General features: G+C 45.3%; 1 protein-coding gene across 1 annotated transcript in view; it reads left to right on the top strand.

Moving 5' to 3' along the window:
• The window catches only part of Mob3b (MOB kinase activator 3B), a 191,656-nt gene that overhangs the window by 60,541 nt on the left and 114,051 nt on the right, over positions 1 to 17,064 (top strand). The window lies entirely within an intron of this gene.

Genomic DNA, 17,064 nt, shown 5'->3' with positions numbered 1-17,064 from the left:
CATCACTTGAATCATCTTTTCTGAATCCACGGTGCTCCAGGGCTTCAGAGAGTGGAAAGTACACGTTTCCTCTAATGTCACAGGACTAACTTCTTATAAAAGGACCCTTTTATAAGGGTCTCTCTGTTTGCTCCCAAATGGTTGAAGGAAATACAAATTGTGGCAAGAACCCCTTTATCGTCTTCCCACACAATTTGAGGTAGCTTTATAAAGCTAGACACATCCTAATCCTAGACTGAAAAGGGGGTCGTTATCATCCCAAATGTCTGTGGGTCTGGGTTCCGTCTGCCGGGGCTAAGTACCATAAGCCAGATGGCTTATAAGCAACGGAAATTTAATTCTCACACTTCCGAGAGTAGGGTGGCCTCGTTCTCACATGGGCCTTCATAGGGGCAAGAGGAGCTCCCTGGAGCCCTTTTATAAGGGAACTAGTCTCACTTACGGAGGTGAAGGTCATATCACACGATCACTTCCCAAAGACCCATCTCTAAATACTACCTCGTCGAGGCTTATCAGGGTTTTTGTATGTCAAATTTAAGAGGTATAATTTACTGTGCCTACTAGATTATCTGCCCCAACCGAGGGCTTTGTCTACCTTAAAAGCCTCCCAAATGAGTTACAAGCTGCCTTCTTTCTCCTTCCTATCGCCTGCAAGTTGTGGAGCTTGGGGGGAGGGGGGCATTTAATGGCTTCTGATCAAGTTGAGGGACCCTCTTCATGGGGACTTTATCAACAATCCCTGTGCAAGGGTAACAATCCCTGAGAAAGGGGCCACGATTTACCATAAATTCTGCCTTTTGCTTTCCACTTTGCATATTGGACACTGCAAGCCAAAAGGCCCTGTGGCTCTTTTTGATAAGGCTGAGTGTAGGGCCTAAGTGTCCATTTTATCTCTTCTGTAACTGCTTAGAAAGCAACTCCTGCTGGCCATGGTAGTACACACCTTTAATCCCAGTACTTAGGCAAAAGCGGGTAGATCTCTAGAAGTTCAAAGCTCCTTGGACTGTGTAGGACCAGCCTCATCTACATAGCAAGTTCCTGGCCAGCCTGCACTGCGTAGTGAAACTTCATTAAGGAAGGAAGGAAGGAAGGAAGGAAGGAAGGAAGGAAGGAAGGCAGGCAGGAAGGCAGGAAGACAGGCAGGCACTCCATTCTGGGTGCCCTGAAAACTAGGACCTTGCCTCTTCTCTGTCTATACCCTGTAAGCTGTGTCTGGAGAGCATGGCTTTCTACACCCTGTGTCCCAGTGTGACCTTACTCTTCTCCCATTCGCCCCTCTCGACCCCAGGGCAGGTTGTCCTTACATTTCGTTTTCTCTGCTAGATGAAAAAGAAAAACCGTGCACTTCATTTAGATAGCAGGCTCAGTCGTGTGGATTGTATTCTCTGGAGAAAGGAGAAGTCAAGTGTAGAAACCCTTTAAAGCTGAAATAAATCAGGGCTCTCTGGCTGTGCTGCCCGGGTCTGTCAGTGTTTGTGTTTTTCTAGAAGCCTCTCTGAGACAGGACATATTGGAAGGGATCAACTAGGGAGCAGCTCATTGGATCATCAATTGAGATGTGATGATCTGTAGCCTCTGGGGCTAGCTATCTGATTTAAAATACAAATGTAGGCAAGTGCCTTGTATCTTGTTTGGGTCTGTAAGGGTCTGCATCTGAGATGTGCTAACCAGGCTTCTTTTTTTTCTAGTGGGAGCTCGGTGTCTTGTTTTTCTTTCTGGCATTCTGTACCCTTCAGCTTTTCCCTATATTGGGTCTTTGATTTTGTTTACCAACTGAAATTCATACAAAAATTTCTTGGGCAATCAGAATTTTTATGGAAATCTATGTCATCTTTTCAGATTCTTTTTCTAAATAAATAAGTGACATTTAAAGGGACTAGGAGGCCAGGTGTGGTGGCACATACCTTTAATCCCAGAACATGGGAGCTAGAGGAGGGCTAGAAGATCACAGTTAAGTTCCAGGCTAGCCTGGGCTACATTTTAAGACTCTGGAGAGAGAGCAAGTGGGTTAGGGAAGGAGAGGAGAAGCGCAAAGGAGCAGGAGAAAGGAGAAAGGGGAGGACAGGGACTAAGAACTATTATCTAACCCTTGCCTTAGCTCTGTGCTCTGCACAGAGAGCTTTCTTGGGACTAACCCGTTTCTCACCTCCTCTTTCTGAGAAGACCCAGTAGCACCCTAGCAAAGTTGCCCTCATCACCACATATTAGTGAACGTAGAATCTTAAATGGAAAAGAAGCCAATGCACGTGGCTTCCTGGATTCTCGATTGGACCCAAAATAAAGCGAGTCTTGGACCCAATATAAAGTGAGTCCTCGCTGCAGGATTTGGCTGAGCCTGGTGCCTGCCGGAGTGGTTGGTTGTTTTCCACTGCTGTGTCAAAGCAGCCGCTTCTCTTGGCAGAGTTCCTGCAGCCTCTGGAGACTTTTGAGAACTTTTCTCTCCTTCAGTAAACCTTATTGTTTTTCAGGACAGTGGTGGCACCCTGACTAGTCACTAAAAAATAGTGTGGGAAAAACAAATAAAACACCCAAGGAATAAAGAAGAAAATCAAAACAATCCCCCTAGACAATGAGAAACCTCATGCCCATCTCGACCTTGGGAGGTGGCTGTTTCCATACCCATCAGTCAGAAACTGTGAGGCATTTTCCTCTTTGATTTATTTTTAACATTCTTTGGCACGTTTACACATCGCGGTTACAGAAGAAAATCAGAATGAAGAGGTTTCGTATTTTAAATGCATGCTTTGACCCAGGATGAATTTTGCTGTCACTGCCGTGGGAGTGTGAATTCCTGGTCTTAAATAAGCACCAATGTCCAGTAAACACAAACTATCTGGGAGCTTCCCTCGCGTCGCCATGGCAGCCTCCTAGCCTGTGCCCCGCCCTCGTGGACCAGTAGTTGGCTGCTTGACTGTGGCTGAAGGGAGGCGCCAGCCAGTTAGGCCTAAAAGGAAAACTGCTGTTCCTCCTCCCCAAGGGGGAGCAAGGGGCCTGCCCTCTTCTACAATCATCGAGGGTTGCTGAGTGCCTGTGGTGTATCAGACCAGCTGTGGCCCTTCACTTACCATCTTGACTGAGCAACACTGAAACCCTGGAGCCACGTATAATCGCCTCAGAGTGCTAAATGAGAAAAAGGAGGCCTACGCTGTCTGCCCTTTAGGTTCCCTCCACCTAGAATGAAGAACACACATTTTAGGAAGTATTACATTAATGACAAGAATTAAACCTGTTCCACATTGACAATGTGCCTGGTGTGTACAAATTTTTTGTTGGGATGAGACTATTTAACTCTCATAACACACCTCGATTGGTAACTTTGTTATCTGAGTCTCGAAGAGGAGAGCGGCGAAGATTAATCATGTGATGTAATAAGCAGCTGTGGGACTCAAATCCCAGACATGCTGCCCCTCAGGCACACAAAACAGTCTGTAGGAGTCAAGGACCAGCAGATGCAGAGTACAAAGAAGGGCCGAGCTGCCCCCTCCTTGGGTGGTGTATCTAACATATCCCTGGCAGTGGGGAAGCCATATTCCCATCTCAACCTGGTTCACATTAGCCCTCCCTTCCACTCTCCAAGGCCTTTGCCTATCATTCTTTGTCCTGGAATTTCAGATTCTCAGAGGACTTTTCTCTGCTGCCTGTTCTCCTGGCTGTCTGAGTGTTGGCCTAGCACTGGTGTATCAGGCCCCCTAACTTGCATACTAGAAGTATTTCTGTTAATACATTCAGAGACAGGAGGGGAGAACAGAATGTATTTTACAAAGCACCTCAGGTGATCTCTGGGTTGGTTGGTTGGTTTGTTTGTTTTGAGGGTCCAGAAAGGAAATTCACAGGAACTTGTTTTTCACTAGAAAACTTGCTCAGGATGACCCAGGATTGTGTACTTTGAATTCATCAGCCTCAGTTTCTACCAGAGCCCTCAGAGGCAGAGAAGTGAAAGACTTCGAGAGAAGTGGGAGGTAGGACTCAGGGGAAAAGCACAATTCAAGAACAGAGTCAAAATTCAAAATGTAAAACTGTACAGAAGAGCAGGGGTTAAAAGTTAGCAATGAAAAGATCTGCAAGAAAAAAGCCGTATCATGAAGGATCCAGAGAAATGGAAGGTATGCCTATCTGTGTAAGAGGCAGGGTGTGGCCGAAACTGCTTGGATGGGTAGGGACTGGATGGCGGCAGGTGAGCTCTGCATATTGCTGGACCTTCCACCTAGGAGTTAGGTGTGAAGAGAGTGGGTTGAACTGTTTGGTGTAGAGGAAAGGCAATACCTGGAGTACTGTGGGCAAAGGCCAGCCAAGAACCGTTCCCTCACAGTACAGTGAAGACAAGGCGTTTGTAGGAGGCAGAAACTCCCACCCTTGGAGGCTGGACTTTATGGGGGCCTGTGGGTTATCTAACTGACAAAGTCAGCCTTTCTGGTTCTTGAAGGTCTGAGTTGGGAGGGGCTGGACTCTCTGTGCTTCTATATATTTCTATATCATGGGTGGTCTCTGTATGACTTCATTTAAGCTATGTTACTTTAAAAGGCTTAAAGATCCACATAGGTTAAAAAAATCCATAAGTCGATCAATCAATCAATCAGCCAGCCAGCCAGCCAGCCAGCCACTCAAGTGCTTGCTTGCCCTCTTACCTAAAAGAGAAGCTACTTTGGGCAGTTTTGAATGGTGGTCATTCATCACGGCCCCACGCCCAGCCCCATTACATGTTTAAGAGGCTCATATGCACAGTGAGAACACTGAAGCAGAGGTTAAATTCTCAGCCCTGGGTCTGTCATAACTGCTGGCCTTTAAGATTGCACTCTTCTGGGCATTAGGTGTTTGTTTTGATTTTAAACAGATTAAGAGGTTAGATTGAATTAAACAAATTTTCAAGAGTCCTTCCTGCTGCAAAATCATATCAGTAACAATTTTACTGTCAGCTTGTGGGAGTGAATGCCAGGATCAGAGCTGCAGAAAAACTAATATCAGGATACTGTTTAGTATCACAGACATCGTAGGGACAGGGGAGAAAAGTAATGGAAATGATTGCACTCTGTTTCCTTCTTATATTAGGAGAAAAACACTCCAAGCTCACTCCAAGTCTTTGACAAGACCACATAAATATCTATACAAAGGGCTTGTTGTATGTATGTTGTTGTTGTTGGTGGTGTGTATGTATGTGTGTGTATGTATGAGTATATGCATGTATATGTGTGTATATGCATATATATATTGTGTATGTATGTGCATATGCAGGTGTATATATGTGTGTATGTATATGTAGGTGTGTGGATAATATGTCTGTGTATGTATATTTATGTGTGTATGTATGTATGTGTATATGTATTTGCATGTATATGTATGCATGTATATATGTGTGTGTCTATACATGTGTATATGTGTGTGCATGTGTCTATGTGTGTTTATATGTGTGTTTGTATGTGTGTTTGTGTATCTATGTGCATCTGTGTCTATATGTGTGTATCTATGTGTGTGTATGTCTTGCGCATGTGTGTATGTATGTTTGTGTATATGTGTGTCTATATATGTATATATATGTATGTGTGTGAATGTGTGTGTAAGGGGGTGGTATGTAAGTTGATGTGTAAGGGGTTGGGGTGCACATGTACAGAGAGGCCTGAGGGGGGTCTATGACTATTTTTGCCTTGTTTCCCTGAGACAGGGCCTCTTTCTGAACCCGCAGAAGCCCCCTGTTGCTTGTTTTGCCTTCCTTCCCAATAGGCTAGTTAGACGCTGAGCCCCAGTGATGAGCTCTCTGTCTCTGCTCCCCACTGATGGAGTTACCAGTGTGTGTATCCATATCTGGCTTTCACATGGCTTTAAGGGATCCAAACTGAGATCCCCACGCTTGTACAGCAAGCGTTGTCACCAAGAGCCACCTCCCAACCTTTGTCCTGTATTTTCCAAGTCTTAGAGCTGAGTATCAGCCCAGACTCCTGACCGAATGTTGCAACATGAAGATGTGTCAGCTGTTTACACCAGCCTGGAAAACAGCACGTCCAGCAACCCTGGTGATCTTTGTAAGAGGTATCTGTTTTCTGAAAAGATTTCATCTGTAGATTGGGAATCATGATTCCAGGAGCGTGGTCCTATTGGTGGGAGAAAGAACTGTCTATCGGCCTGGTATTTGGTCTGGGATCGTTTAGATAAACAGAGTTACCAAAAGGGTTCCAGAGTTCCCGTCTGTGCTGTCCTGTGTGGAGTACTCGTGCTGAAATCATCTAAGGAGGGATAGGCCACAGGAAAGGAAGAGCGCAGTGGGGTGTGACGTCATGAGGGAGCCATGCGAGTACGGGCCGCAGAGGTGCAGGCCTGGTACACGCGACGTGCACCAGCTATCTCTTCTTTCTCTGCCTCCTTCCTACTTTCCCAGTGAATGCAGAAGGTTGAGGCAGAGCAAAGGAGCAGTTTTACCTGGATAGCTGGAAGGTTCTCCCAGTCCCTATGGAGAGTAGAGAACAGTCCCTTCTGGTATCAGGTTGCTGGATGGAGGCTGCCTGCAAGAGCAGGGGCCCGTGAGACCTGGAGTTGACTCACAAATGAAATGTACTCTGTTCTGGGCGTTTCCGCCCACCGTGTTAGCAGCTGGAAGGGTCTGTGATCAATGCATCCTGTGACCCGGTCTTCTCTCATCAAAGAAAACCGGTGAGAAAACCGTGCTTCCTAATGTGCGGCCCCGGAGCTCCCACAGATGAGTGCATCGTGTCGTAAGGTCTTCCCTGGGTTTTGTCACAAGTCTCTGCTGAAAGTCTCTCCCACGCAGCTAACTTTGTGTGGGCAAGCCAGACTGCACAACCTCATACTGAGTCTCCAGCAGGGCCCCAGGAAATGTTTGCTATTTCCTTCTACCTGGCTTTCAGGAAGTTGGTAAGAAAAGCAGATGCTAGATTTTATTTAAACCACAACAAAAGCAGACCTTCCCAGCCTTACAAAGACTAAAAAGTCAAATATATCCATCTTTTCTTCTCTTTTCTTTTCTTTTCTTTTCTTTTCTTTCATTTTCTTTCCTTTTCTTTTCTTTTCTTCCTTCCTTCCTTCCTTCCTTCCTTTCTTTTTTAATACATGGTCTCACTATGTAGCTCAGGCTAACCTTGAACTCTCTATCACCCGGCCTCAGCCACCTCAGTGCTTGGATTACAGGTGTGCACCAACTTTATTTCTTACAGAAATGTCAGTTCCATCAGTCTCCAACTTGACACACCTGGAAAGAAAGGAGCCCCCCACTGAGGAACTGCCTGCCTCAGATTGGTTTGTGGGGGCGCTTCCTCAACTGCTAACTGCTATGGTCGGTGCCAGCCCTGGGCCTGTGGTTCTGGATTGTGTAAGGGAGCTGTGGAAGCCAGAGGAAGCAAGCCAGTGAGCAGCACTCCTGCACTGTCTGCTTCGGTTTCTGCCTCGAGTTCCTCCCTTGGCTTCCTTTGAGGATGGACAGTAACCTGTATGGCAAATAAACCCTTTCTTGGTCCTGTTGGTCACTGCAGCAACAGAGAATAAAATTAAAGCAAGTAGTCAGTGGAAACTACAGCCCTAGGTCTATGGCTGACAGGCCCATGAACTCAAAACCCAGTCTCCCTGCAGTGGTAGAGAAAGTGATCTCTTCCAATGAGGGGTTGGGGAATTGGGCAGCAGGAAAGAGCTAAAGGTAGACACTTCTCCAGAGGAAGAAAAGTAAGTCCGAGTCAGCTATGTGTGCCCAGTGCTAACTATTCTCAAAGTTAGCAACTAAACAAAGTCTTCTTCCCAGGAAGCGGCACTAGGATGGTCTATTGGTGGGCTTAGGGAAAAATCTTCTTCATAAAACTTCAAGTGAGCAAATGATGCCCAATGACACAGTCCATGATTTTGTGCCTCTGAGGCTGAGATGCTGAAGTCTGTCAGGAATGAGTCAAAGAACAGAGCCGATGACGTCTGGGGCTCCTACATGTCGCGAAGCCTGAAACCTGGTGAAGTGAGACATCTAGGGCAACAAGTGTCATACTTGTCTCTTGCCTGTCTTTACTCACATTACCTCCTCTGTCCCCCAAACACACTGCAGACGCCAGGATTGGTGCCTCATGTAACCAGTTCACCTTGAAGAGTAACTATCCCCCAGACAAAGTGTGGACTCACATCTTTGCAGCTCTGAGAGCAGGGTTGACCTCCCCACCCCCACCCCAGCCCCTTTGGCTGTCACAGGGTTGCCAGTTACACACTCGGCTCAGTTTTCCTTCGGACTTCTTGTTTTACTTGTCATGGGCATGTTCAGGAGGCTAGAGCAGATGGCACATTAATTATTAGTCTCCTTTCATCCGGGCTTATCTGCTTCCTACCTGCTCACATCGAAGAGTCAGCAATGCTGGCCAGTCCATTCTCTCCTATTTCTAAGGCCGCGGCCTTCTTTCTCCAGCGGTGTCTCTTTTCTGATAATAGGGAAACTTTGTAAACAGTGTAGGGAGTTTAGTTGTTCTTGCTGGAACAGGAGGTCACAGCTGGCTTGTGCTTACTGGTTATGTACAGTGTAGGTCATTGTAAAATTTATCGTGGGAAAAGATTGAAATCGGAAAAGTGTTCTGAAGGATCAGTGGGAAGACGGGAGAAATATTATTTGCCCCGCTCTGCCCAAATTCACAAAATAAGCCATGTGCACCAGATCTTGTTACAGACAAAAAGTACTGAAACACCTCACAACGATAGCATAAACTTGTATTTTTTTTACCCTTGTGTGCATGCCTGTGTGCCTATGTGACCTTATGTGCACCCCATTATCCCAGTAAGCCAGAGAGTGTCAGATTCCCCCAGACTGAGGTACAGGCAGTTGTGAGCTACCCACTTTGCGTGTTTGCAACTGAACCCAGGTCCTCTGCAAGGGCTATGTGTGCTCCTAACTCCTGGACCACATCTCCAGCTCCTAAATGTATTTTTAAAGGTTGGGGAATATTGAGGTTATGTTGCTGAGATTAATATTATTTTCTTTGACTCGATCATGAAAAACCCACCCAAATCAAGTGAGAAGGAATCATTTGATTTCTTTCTTATCCTTTCCAGGTCCCCGTTGCCTACCCTTTCCTCTTTGCCCCTCTCCTACCCTGTTCACGGAACACTTGCATCGCACCGAAGCATCTTCTGTGACTTCTGTCACCCCAAGCTGTTAGATCTAAAGTTGCATCTACTGCCAATACCAGACATCGTGCCTGCCATAAACTGTTCTCCATTGACTTAAGTTCCCACAAATGGTAACTCTTAATGTTCATCATCACACCTTGAAGAGTAACCGTCTTGATTTTTAAAGAAGGTAAAACAGAGGCTTGTAAAAGTTGCCTTGTCTAAAGATGTAGCCAGCTGACTCAGGACTGATAATGTTGGGGACCACCACTCTTTCAGCGCATCATAGGACAACATGTAGGGCTCCACTGTTCCTCTCCTTCCATGATTGCAGCAGGTGTGAGCTTCCTCTGGTCTCTCTGTTTTTGAAACATTCATCAGTCTTGTTGAGCAAAGGCAGGTTGCTTCTTGTTGTTGTCTGTTTGTTTTTAAGACAGTGTTTTAGTAAGCGGCCCTGGCTGGCCTGGGACTTTCTATGTAGAACAGACTGTACTCACAGAGGTCTGTCCGTCTCTCCTCCCAAGGACTAGAAATTAAAGGTGTGCCACTGCACCTGGCTTGTGCAACAAGTTTGCATATTGTGCCTTTCCATTTTCTTAAGTATAAAATAAACTAATAATTTCTCTTTTTTTTTTTTTTTTTTTTTTTTTTTTTTTTTTGGAGCTGGGGACCGAACCCAGGGCCTTGCGCTCGCTAGGCAAGCACTCTACCGCTGAGCTAAATCCCCAACCCAACTAATAATTTCTTAAGCATAAAAAAGGGACTTAGGCATTGGATTGTGAGGATTAAAGTAACCAGTAAGTCCTCAATCATTGCTGTCTGAGCCTGCTACTTACTGTTATGTAATTTGGTAGAAAAGAATTTTCAGTAACCTAAGATAGATACCTGGTTCTGTTTGATTCCTTAGAAATCACACTTTCTATTTAGACGTACATCGTGATATGAATCGAATGATGTCAGAACAATAGTAACCACTTTTTAAAAGTACCTACTACGTGCTAAATCTACTACCAAGAGTGTTAGCCCTTTTGATACATTAGCACTTCATTGTCATCTACGTTAGGCTGTTACTCTTAAGGGGAATGCATGTGTCCCATGGGTCACAGGTTGGACACATGAACACATCTTCTGACGTCTCCCACCAACCTGCAGAAGCAATAACCTTGGCTGCCTGGCAACTTTGCCTGTGAATGCTCTCCTCAGTTTTAACTCGGCCCTGCTCCTCTGAGCTGAACACTGCTCTTTTGAAAACGAGAACTGCACTTTCCGATTTCCAGGAGTAAAACTTTTCCAGGCCCTGAGACTCGATTCCCTTAGAATGGCTAAGGATAAATATGTCCACTGACAGTTACAGGAACTGACTTCCTTAGGTTTGAACATTTTTGCTTTAAGGTTATATTTCTCCAAGAAATGGTTGTCTTCCCGTTTCAAAGACCAAGAGAGAAATGGTAGTCAACAACGAGCTCTCTCTCTCACCATCTGTAGGAGATTCCGGGTAGGCACTCTACCTGCTATATGCCTGCAGCTTAAAATGCAAACATGCGCTTACATACAGTCACCTACCTTAGTTTTTACTTCAGCCGCTGTATTACCTCTATCTTCCATACCTTTATCTTTCATAGTCATCTAACTTCCTCCTACCTTGCCTAACACATATACTGTGTTTTGAAAACATGTTTTTGTAAAGCCACAAAATAAGTATTTTCCCGAGAATTGAAAGCTATGGAAAAATATATCAGGTTTTACAAACTTGAAACTTTTGTCTCTTCCCCTTTTCTTTAAAATGTCAATAAACCCATGAGGGTGGGAGAGATGACTCAGCAGTTCAGGGCACTAGCTGCTCTTCCAGAGGGCCTGAGTTCAATTCCCAGCACCCACGTGGTGGCTCACAACCATCTATAACCAACCATCTTGTGGTGTGCAGACAAATATGCAGATCAAAGAACACCCTTACACATTAATTAAATATGAATAAAATCTATTTGTGCTGAACATGGAGGTGCACTCCATGCACTTGGAACAAAGAAGCATGTGGATCTCCGAGTTTGAGGCCAGCCAGAGCTACATATCGAGACCCTATCACAACGACAAAAATACATAAATAAAGTAAAATCATCAGATTATCTTTTATAAAATCCAATCGGCCAGCTGAGCCTCTGCGGTGACTTCCCTAGCTACTTAGTCTTAAAAGTGGATAGACCTAGTCAAGCCTATCTGAGGTTGGGCCAAAGATTCTGCTTCTTCCTCATTCCTGGGAATCCCGACAACCCCACCCCGGCATCCACAAGGCCTTCGTTCAAGAAAGCATTGTAGATAAATGTCTGTCTTTTGTCTAAGGGCTATGGTGCGTAGTGTGTGCAGCCTGCTCGCCTTGCTTCCCATCCCTACTCTGTCTCAGCACTGGGTCCTCTTCTGATCAGCAGCTGCTTCTGAGTCTGGGGAATCTGAGTCATTTGAATCAGTATGGCTTGTTTATGTGCCCCCTGGTAGTTGCCCTTGCTGCTGTATCAAGGGGGTGGGGGTAGGTGGGGTGGGATAGGGAGGGTAGGGGGGTGGCATGTGATGCTTTAATTTTTGAGAGACTCCTCCTTTACTGTTAGAGCATCTGTCCTGGTGTCTAAACAAACAGATGAAATGCCTAAGTGAGAATTAAGAATGGCCAATGGGGGAGGATGGGGAGGGGAACACCCATAGGGAAAGGGAGGGGGAGGGGTTAGGGGGATGTTGGCCCGGAAACCGGGAAAGGGAATAACAATCGAAATGCAAATAAGAAATACCCAACTTAATAAAGATTAAAAAAATAAATAAAAAAGAATGGCCAATGAAGAGCTATGGATGACGGACGGGCAGTGAGGGTCGCAGGGCACGCTTACATAAGGCTGCAGTGCTCTTACTGACTTCGTCTGTGTTTAGAAATGCTGGCTTCTGAACCTGTGCGTGTCTTTGACGATTACAGCAAGGCAGCGGTGTTATTCTCATCTAATCTAACAAAACTCGTGGATGGAGCAGCTCTGAGAAGGTGGCTGGGGGTGGCTGGGGGTGGAGTGGGGGTGGTCTGGGAAAGCTACTTCTCCAGTTTGCTGGTGTTATATGAAGGGTACAGGAGGGCAAGATGCATAAAGGTTGACAGAAAGGAGTCGATGAGCACCTCCTATAGAGGAGACGACGAACATCAGATGATGTCAATTGTATAAGTGCACAGGGCTGGCACATGGCTCAGGAAGTAAGAGCACTTGCTGGGCAAGTATGAGGACCAGAGTTCAAATCCCCCAAACCCACTGTGGTGGTTTGAATGAAAATGGACTCCATAGGCTCATGTGTTTGAATTGTTGATATACTTGATGCCCAGTTTGTAAGCTGTTTGGGAAGGAGCAGAAGGTGTAGCCTCCTTAAGAGTAAGAGTGCCACTGCCAGCAAGCTTTGAAGTTTCAAAGGATTTTTGGCAACCCCCTCCCCACCCAGACTTCCGCCATCCCCCTCCCCCTGCACTGTTGTGTGTTGTGTCTCAGTACATGAGCTCTCAGCTACTGCTCTAGCACCATGCCTGTCTGCTTCCTGCTATAGACCCTCTGAGACTGTAAACCCCAGATAAACATGTTCTTTGTACATGTACATTGTACTTTGTACACTGTAGTCATGGTATCTCATCATAGAAATAGAAAAACAACTAAGACACCCAAGTCAAAACCAGGTATGGTTGAATGAGAAATGGAAATGGAAGATCTCTGAGATTTGCTGATTGATAACACACACACCCCCACTCGAGTGTGCACACCACCCACACATACCACCCCTTAAAACCTAATTTATTCAGTACTGACAGTGTAAGAGGAAAAATTCTATAAACAATTCCAGCCAAAGTGACAAAGATATGCTGGTAGGAAGACACCGGACTTGTTCTTCACTTCTGAGACTGAAATTTTAGAAAGCGTCAAGGAAGGGAGGAGCCCATTAGAAAGGTAAGTGGACAGGTGTCTTGTCCCTGCAGGAGACTGGCATGCCACTCCAGGATATCCCTAAGTAACCGGTCTATTCACATCCAGCATTCCAAGGCTGAGGCTGAATCCCCAGATGACTCAAATTAGAGGCTGCAATTCCGTCTAACGTTGTGGTTCTTGTTTAGTGCAGAATGTTCTTCATTCATGTCCTTTGTTTGTACATTCAACAAATCTTCAGTGAGGTCAGCTCTGCGCCCAACACCATTCCGGCTTCTCAGATGCCAGCAAAGGCAATGACCAGATTGTACCTCCTCTGCGCTTGGGGTACTTGGAGGCATTCTTCTCGTGGCTTTTCTGTAGTGATTCGTCCTGTCCAGAGACATCCTCTGCCGCCATACACTTCCAATTGTCAACATTAATCGACCTTGTACCTCTGTTGCTGTTCACCCTTCTGCCTCACCAAGATGGCCTCTAAGATGTGGTAGCTGCCAAAGAAGACGCGTTTCTCAGGAGTCAGTGGGAGAGCAGTTTCATTTCTTCCTCTATCCCTGGCAAGGACTCTGATTTTTTTCAACTAATGAGGCAGAAGACATCAATAGGAAAAGAAAAATAAGAACTTCCCCTGCCAGTGTTGCTTAGCGACCTTGTCAACATTGCCTCACAGCCCAGCAGCGTTCTCTCCATAGTTTCACTGTGTGTTTGTTTTATTGCTAAAGTTGATCTATTAAGCAGAAAATATGGAGAACACATGGAGCTGCTGTCAGTTTTATGCCGTTTATTTGGAATTCCATTTTTCTCTTTCCAAAGACCTGGATGCTTTTTTTCCCTTCCTATCTCAGGCGACACACTGGAGGAATGACATCTGTGTCCACATTAGTATGTTAGGCTTCCGAGCAGGAAAAGTTCAGACTGAACACCAAATCATGAGGTCCTCATAAACAGAGGCCAGAATTTAATTAATTATGCATCCTAGTCCTATGAATATTCAAACAAGCCTTAGTAATTTTTTTTTGTTTAATTAAATGAGCAATTGGCTTCAACTGTTTATTGAGAACCAGAATTATAATGGGTGCTGTTCATTAACAGAATTGTCTTAGCATTTCTCTCGAGGGCCCAAAAAACTTATGCTTTGTTCTTTTCTTTCTGGACACTAGACAAAGACAGAGAATAAGCACTATGTCATTGTTAGCCCAAGAAACTCCAGGCACATGGTTGCAGTAGCAGTAGCCGCTCTCCGTGTGGCATCACATGCTGGTTTTCCCAGAGACCTGGAGGTGTTCTGCTGTCTAGATCCATCCAGATCAGAACTCTCCTTGACCCACCCTACACCCACCCCATCCCCAAACTCCTACCCCCACATCGCCACCTCAACTGAAGCAAAGCAGTTGAGTTGAAAACAGTTGGGGTCTTCTCCTGTTCTTCCTGACAATGTATATTCAACTTCAGACTATTTATGAAGCAAACTGTTGACAAAAACCACAAGAACAAGTGGATATTGTCATCCCATTAGTCAGCCAGTCAGGTGTCCCTTCCACCTAAGGCTTCAGGTGTTTTCTTCTGAGATGTGGTTAAAGAGCAGCTTTAGATCCTTCGTCTGGGATGAAGCCTGAGAGTCTTCACATTCGATGCACCGTTATCACCTGTGTTTATGGATCAGCAGATCCTACATCACTTGGAGCTTGTCTTAAGTGCAGACCTGAAGCTGCTACCTATATTTGAACATAACCTCGGGTCTCTGAGTTAACATGGGATAAGGACTATGCTAGTCTAGCCTTGTCTGCGTGTTACAACAAGTACTAGAGATTGCTGGGAAAGTGCCCTGCCACTGAGTTACATGTCTAGCCTTTTATTTGATCAAAAAAAAAAATCTTTTGAGACAAGTACTTGTTATATATGCTTGTTTTTGGTCCTCGGGCTCAGTGTCCCAGATATCTGAGATCAGAAGTCTGGCAGGCTGTAACGGTTGAGGGGCATGAAAGAGTACACTATGGGCAGGATCTCAGTGTAGATAGGGCTTGGAAAGGAAGGCCACATGCATCCACCATGCGCCTTTTTACTTAAAACTCTTTTAGCTCTCTACACCAACATAGCGTGGACACCTGAGAAAATATATAAATGGAACATTCAAGTCTTCAGAGGTGTGATGGATCTTTTTCTCACCCATCCCAAACACCATTGCCTGGTGTTTCTACATAGAGAATTTACCTGGCCAACAAGCACACTCCTCAGAGTAACTCCACTGCAGGTGAAAAACCACACCAGCAGAGACATTCCCATGTCTGACCACGTCAGCATGCAAGGCAATGTGAATTAGGTGCCAGGAGACCAGCACGCCTGTCAAATGAAACTAACAGTACCACATGCCCTGGACTCCCCTTCGATCCATGATGGCGGCTGCTTGAAATGTTCCTGAAGATGTTCATGGAACTGTAAAATAGCTGTTACTGGAAAACATCCTATATATCTCAGGGACGGAGACATATGGATTCAAGTCGCTACCTGTCAACTTTCTGACTTCTCACAAATCGTTTAACCTAGCTAGCACTCAGTGTCTTTGTCACTGACACGTGCATGACTTCCACACAGGATGGGCTAAGGACTAAGTGTTAGGGAGAGCTACAGAGCAGAGTGGTGTTTAATCACCAGGGCAGATTCGAGACCTCGCTTGAGGAGTAAGCACTAAGTAGAGCGGCTCCTGCACTTGGCAACACCCCGACTTTTAAGTCCATGTTTGGGTTCTGAGTTAAGGGCTTCATTCTCACTTAAGACAGCCCTCTTATCTAGTGATCCATCTCCCCAGCCACAAGACAGTAATTTTAAACCTGATTAAGGCTTGGGATAAATATCCTTCCAGTCAAAGAGATTGAAGTCTTGAAATCTGTTACTTGAATATCACTAGACTAGAGAGGAAAAGAATCTGAATTCTAGCAAGGTTTGGTTATTTTTTGACATGCTTGTGCCAACCACTTGAAACTTTTGGGGGAATTTGATTAGAAAATTATGGTTCTTGGGTTTCCAGCTGGGGTGTCAGACAGATGTGTTGATGGTGGCCGTGAGAACCTGGCACATTCTTTCCATGAGAGTGGACACTATAGGCCCCAGAAGCAGCAGAATCAGAGGCACCGAGGGTCATGGGACTGGGGATGAAGGATGGCTCCAAGAGCCATGAGAGCTGATGGGACCTTTTGTCATCAGAACAGGAGCAGCCAGACTTCTTCACTAAAGAGAGGGAGCCACCTGTTAATACTGTGCTACGCCGAGGGACTGCTGCTGATTTAGTGAAGAAAACGAAAAGTCTCACCATTCTCTCTCTCACCAATGCATTTGTTTTGGAAATGACCTTTTAAAGCTTCAAGTTTCTTCAGGCTCTTATCAGTCTAAGTCTTCAAGGAATCTGCCTTCCACCCTCTTCCCTATTTTCCTCCCTCCCCCTTTCCCCTTTCCCTTTTCCCCTTCCCCCCTTCCCTCTCCCCCCTTTTTGTATGCACTGGGGTTGAACCTACAGTCTCATGCATTCTAAGCAAGTTTTTCACAATTGAGCTTATAGCCCAGCCACGAAGGTTTTCATTTGAAAAGAGATTGCCCACATCCACCCCCTAACATGTTAGACTTTCGTGTTGATATCCATGTAGTTGAGAGTTCAGAGTACCCTAAAGGATGACTTCACAAAAGGTCTCAGGCAGGCTGTCATGTGGCCTTTTCCACATTGATTTTTTTGGTGGGAGCAGGGAGTGTATGTTTAATGCCACATGAGAAGGAGAAAAGAAATGTTTCCCAATTTTCCAGGGGAAAACTTTTAAGAAAAGGAATAGAGATGGGATGAGAGCACCAGGTTGTGGGAGAGGCAGGAAGGGGCAGGAAGGAGCGTGGCAGCAGAACCATGGCTGTGTTGAGCAAAGTTCGAAGTCTGTAGAAGGAATCATGTACCTCAGGAAAAACAAACAGGAACTAATTTTGTCTGAAAACGTCAGGATGAAATCTAATACTGTGCATGCTAATTTAACATGTTTGAAAAATTTTTGATAAAAGTTGATATACATTTTTGAAAAGG

Source organism: Rattus norvegicus, chromosome 5 (assembly GCF_036323735.1).
Source record: "Rattus norvegicus strain BN/NHsdMcwi chromosome 5, GRCr8, whole genome shotgun sequence".
Classification (NCBI taxonomy): domain Eukaryota; kingdom Metazoa; phylum Chordata; class Mammalia; order Rodentia; family Muridae; genus Rattus; species Rattus norvegicus.
The sequence above is the reverse complement of the archived record's forward strand: the minus strand, read 5'-3'. Positions and strand labels throughout refer to the sequence as shown.